A 6,000-nucleotide genomic window follows, 5' to 3' on the forward strand; every position below is an offset into this window, starting at 1 on the left:
GCTATGCGTACCAAATTTGGTTGAAATCGGTTCAGATTTCGATATAGCTCCCATATATATGTTTTTCTGATTTCGACAAAAATGTTAAAAAATACCAACATTTTCCTTGTAAAATCGCCACTGCTTAGTCGAAAAGTTGTAAAAATAAGTCTAATTTTCCTAAATTTCTACTACATATATACCGAGAAATAAATCATAAATAAACTTTTGCGAAGTTTCCTTAAAATTGCTTCAGATTTAAATGTTTCCCATATTTTTTATACCCTCCACCATAGGATGGGGGGTATATTAACTTTGTCATTCCGTTTGTAACACATCGAAATATTGCTCTAAGACCCCATAAAGTATATATATTCTGGGTCGTGGTGAAATTATGAGTCGATCTGAGCATGTCCGTCCGTCCGTCCGTCTGTTGAAATCACGCTAACTTCCGAACGAAACAAGCTATCGACGTGAAACTTGGCACAAATAGTTGTTATTGATGTAAGTCGAATGGTATTGCAAATGGGCCATATCGGTCCACTTTTACGTATAGCCCCATATAAACGGACCCCCAAATTTGGCTTGCGAGGCCTCTAAGAGAAGCAAGTTTTATCCGATCCGGCTGAAATTTGGTACATGGTGTTAGTATATGGTCTTTAACATCCATGCAAAAATTGGTCCACATCTGTCCATAATTATATATAGCCCCCATATAAACCGATCCCCCGATTTGGCTTGCGGAGCCTCAAAGAGGAGCAAATTGCATCCGCTCCGGCTGAAATTTGGTACATTGTATTGGTATATGGTCTCTAACAACCGTGCAAAAATTGGTCCACATCGGTCCATAATAATATATGGCGCCCATATAAACCGATCCCCAGATTTGGGTTGCGGAGCCTCAAAAAGAAGCAAATTTCATCCGATCCGCCTGAAATTTGGTACATGATATTGGTATATGGTATTGGTCCACATCGGTCCATAATTATATATAGCCCCCATATAAACCGATCCCCACATTTGGTTTGCGAAGTCTCCAAGAGAAGCAAATTTCATCCAATCCGGTTGTAATTTGGAACATGGTGTTAGTATATGATCGTTAACAACCGTGCCAGAATTAGTCCATATCGGTCCATAATTATATATAGCCCCTATATAAAACATTCTCCAGGTTTGACCTCCGGAGCCTCTTGGAGGAGCAAAATTCATCCGATGCGGTTCAAATTAGGCACGTGGTGTTAGTATATGGTCGCTAACAACCATACCAAAATTGGTCCAATCACACAAAAATTGGTCCATATCGGTTCATAATCATGGTTGCCACTAGAGCTAAAAATAATCTGCCAAAATTTTATTTCTATAGAAAATTTTGTCAAAATTTTATTTCTATAGAAAATTTTGTCAAAATTTTATTTCTAGAGAAAATTTTGTTAAAATTTTATTCGGTTCATAATAAAATTTTCATCATTGTCAAAATTTTATTTCTATAATAAATTTTGTCAAAATTTTATTTCTATAGGAAATTTTGTTCAAATTTTATTCGGTTCATAATCATGGTTTCCACTCGAGCCAAAAATAATCTACCAAGATTTTATTTCTATAGAAAATTTTGTCAAAATTTTATTTCTATAGAAAATTTTGTTAAATTTTTTTGTAGAATTTTTTTTTCAAAATTTTCTTTCTATAGAAAATTTTGTGAAAATTTTTATTTCTATAGAAAATTTTGTGAAAATTTTATTTCTATAGAAAATTTTGTTAAAATTTTATTTCTGTAGAAAATTTTGTCAAAATTATATACGTATTGGATCGATCTTTTTTGATTTAATATATACCACGTATGGACTTACATACAATTTAGAAGATGGTGTTAGGAGGTTTTAAGATACCTTGCCATCGGCAAGCGTTACCGCAACTTAAGTAATTCGATTGTGGATGGCAGTGGTTAGATGAAGTTTCTACGCAATCCATGATGGAGGGTACATAAGCTTCGGCCTGGCCGAACTTACGGCCGTATATACTTGTTTTTTACTAACATTGTGTTCCACCCTAGTGCATTAGCCGACTTAAATTTTGAGTCTATGTATTTTGTAGAAATCTATCAAATTCTGTCCAGATCGAGTGACATTTAAATGTATGCATTTGGGACAAACCTTTATATATAGCCCCCAACACATTTGACGGATGTGATATGGTATCGAAAATTTAGATCTAGAAAGTGGTGCAGGGTATAATATAGTCGGCCCCGTCCGACTTTAGACTTTCCTTACTTTTTGTTTTTTGATGGGAAAAAAATTTATTGGGGAAAAATATTTGTTGTTATACCCTCCACCATAGGATAGGGGGTATATTAACTTTGTCATTCCGTTTGTAACACATCGAAATATTGCTCTAAGACCCCATAAAGTATATATATATATATTCTGGGTCGTGGTGAAATTCTGAGTCGATCTGAGCATGTCCGTCCGTCCGTCTGTTCAAATCACGCTAACTTGCGAACGAAACAAGCTATCGACTTGAAACTTGGCTCAAGTAGTTGTTATTGATGTAGGTCGGATGGTATTGCAAATGGGCCATATCGGTCCACTTTTACGTATAGCCCCCATATAGACGGTCCCCCAAATTTGGCTTGCAGACCCTCTAAGAGAAGCAAATTTCATCCGATCCGGCTGAAATTTGGTACATTGTGTTAGTATATGGTCTTTAACAACGATGCAAAAATTGGTCCACATCGGTCCATAATTATATATAGCCCCCATATAAACCGATCCCCAGATTTGGCTTGCGGAGCCTCTAAGAGAAGAAAATTTCATCCGATCCGGCTGAAATTTGGAACATGGTGTTAGTATATCATCTCTAACAACCATGCAAAAATTGGTCCACATCGGTCCATAATTATATATAGCCCCCATATAAACCGATCCCCCGATTTGGCTTTCGGAGCCTCTAAGAGAAGCAAATTTCATCCTATCCGGCTGAAATTTGGTACATGGTGCTAGTATATGGTCTCTAATGACCATGCAAAAATTGGTCCACATCGGTGCATAATTATATATGGCTCCATATAAACCGATTGCTAGATTTGACCTCCGGAGCCCCTTGGAAGAGCAAAATTCATCGGATTCGTTTGAAATTTGGTACGTGATGTTAGTATATGGTATCCAACAACCATGCATGAATTGGTTCATATCAGTCCATAATTATATATAGCCCCCATATAAACCGATCCCCAGATTTGACCTCCGGTGCCTTGTGGAGAAGCAAAATTCATCCGATCTGGTTGAAATTTGGTACCTGGTGGTAGTATATGATATTTAATAACCATGCCAAAAGTGGTCCATATCAGTCCATAACCATATATAGCCCCCATATAAACCGATCCCGAGATTTGGTTTTGGAGCCCCTTGGAGGAGTAGATTTCATCCGAGTGAGTTGAAGTTTGGTACATTGTGCTAGTATATGGCAGTTAACAACCATGCCTAACTACATAGGTCCACATCGATCTATAGTTATATATAGCCCTCAGATAAATCGATCCCCAATCACACAAAAATTGGTCCATATCAAGTTCATAATTGTATATAGCCCCCATATAAGCGACCCCCTTATTTCAATTTTGGCTCCCAACGTACCGTGCAAAAGTCCATATCGATTATCCATTTCGTTATTATTTGTAGACTTTCATACCTTTTTGTCTAATATATACCACGTGTGGACTAATTCACAATTTAGAAAACGATTTATGATACCACAACCCAAGTAATTCGATTGTGTATAACAGTCTTTCGTAGAAGTTTCTACGCAATCCATGGTGGAGGGTACATAAGATTCGACCTGGCCGAACTTACGGCCGTTTATACTTGTTTTAATGTAATGTTTAATTGAAATGTCTTCAATCACTGAAATGATAGTATTAATTAATACAATTAATTTTAGTGATTGTTTTTTGTTTCTATTAAAAACTATGTTATGTTGAACCAATTAAGCTTTTCATTGAATATTTTTTAAAAATCAATTAATTTTTTTTTTTGGAAAAATGTTGGTGATATTTTTTTTTGTGTACTCTTTACAATCTTTATGTGGAACTAAGACTGTCATGATTACCATTGCTGTATGATGGCTTTCTAGGAGTTTCTTTGGTAGATGGTAAGAAAACTGGATTGGAAGTGCAACATCAAAAACATGACCAAAAAATCCTACAAAACGAGACGTAGGCTCAAAATGGCTCCTGTATCCAAATATGTTAGTCTGGACATAGAAGAAGATAATTCGGCCGATCCTGATATACTCGTCAATGATCAAACGATGTGTTAAACGGGGAATAGAGGTGTCAATCTGGCAACGATAAAATGACACCATGCGTTGCCAAAACAAAGAACCAGCGTTCATGATCTTGAAACGTAATGGTAACGAATTTATAAAAAAACAAAACTCCACTCCATGTGACTCGAACCTGGATTGCCTTCCCCATACGCGTTAACAGTGTTCTATATTTCACCAACGACGGAGTTGCCATAAGAAGGTCTAACGAATATTTTAGGACCTTCCATGGCCAAAGGAAAACGAAAGACGTTAAGGAAATTTTGAACGTCCTTGGACGAAGCGGTGAACATTCCGTTTTGATTTTTCGTGAACGTTTGTTTCCGTTTCATTTTGTTACAGACCGCTCACGATTTTGGAATGTAATTTTTTCCATTAGAGTTAGTCCGGACATAGAACAAAAAAACGTAATTAGGGCGATTCTGATATACTCGTCAGTTGTTTTTTGTATACCAATCGGGAAGAAGTGCAACATGAATGTGGTGTGGCAATAAGGAAACAGACATCATGGGTTCAATACTACCATACGACTGGACGACTGGATTAGGAACCACAACAATGTGGATTGACACAACGGAACAAGATGAACAGTTGGACTTGGAAATGCACGTGGTAAGCCCCGGCACCGAAAATTTATACAATTGTATACTTCAAGCATGATGTAACTATCCATAGCAGAACATCCGATATGATCGCACATCAGCTACCACCGGATTAAAAGAAAGTAGAATAATCTAACAAATTTCTTTTTTTATTTGTTTAACTTACGCACCATATTATTTCTCGTGATTTATATGTCTTCATCCTTAGATTGGAATACAACATAAATATACGTAAATAAACTCGAGCATATAGAAAGATTGCCTCCATAACACGACTGTGATTCACTTACCTGAAAAGAGCAAAATATATATCAATCATTAGTTTTTTCGTATAATGTTAGTTATAGTGACAGCCCGTCACACATCGAAATATTTATATATATATATGTATATATATATATATATATATATATATATATATATATATATATATATATATATATATATATATATATATATATATATATATATATATATATATATATATATATATATATATATATATATATATATATATATATATATATATATATATATATATATATATATATATATATATATATATATATATATATATATATATATATATATATATATATATATATATATATATATATATATATATATATATATATATATATATATATATATATATATATATATATATATATATATATATATATATATATATATATATATATATATATATATATATATATATATATATATATATATATATATATATATATATATATATATATATATATATATATATATATATATATATATATATATATATATATATATATATATATATATATATATATATATATATATATATATATATATATATATATATATATATATATATATATATATATCAATATTTCGATGTGTGACGGTCTCAGCATGTCCGTCCGTCTGTTGAAATCACGCTAACTTCCGAACGAAACAAGCTATCGACTTGAAACTTGGCACAAGTAGTTGTTATTGATGTAGGTCGGATGGTATAGCAAATATATATATATATATATATATATATATATATATATATATATATATATATATATATATATATATATATATATATATATATATATAT

At 33.0% G+C, this 6,000-nt stretch overlaps 1 protein-coding gene across 1 annotated transcript in view; it reads right to left on the reverse strand.

The window, feature by feature from the left end:
* The window catches only part of Eip93F (Ecdysone-induced protein 93F), a 586,579-nt gene that overhangs the window by 330,907 nt on the left and 249,672 nt on the right, over positions 1–6,000 (reverse strand). The window lies entirely within an intron of this gene.

Source organism: Haematobia irritans, chromosome 1 (genome assembly GCF_050003625.1).
Source record: "Haematobia irritans isolate KBUSLIRL chromosome 1, ASM5000362v1, whole genome shotgun sequence".
Taxonomy (NCBI): domain Eukaryota; kingdom Metazoa; phylum Arthropoda; class Insecta; order Diptera; family Muscidae; genus Haematobia; species Haematobia irritans.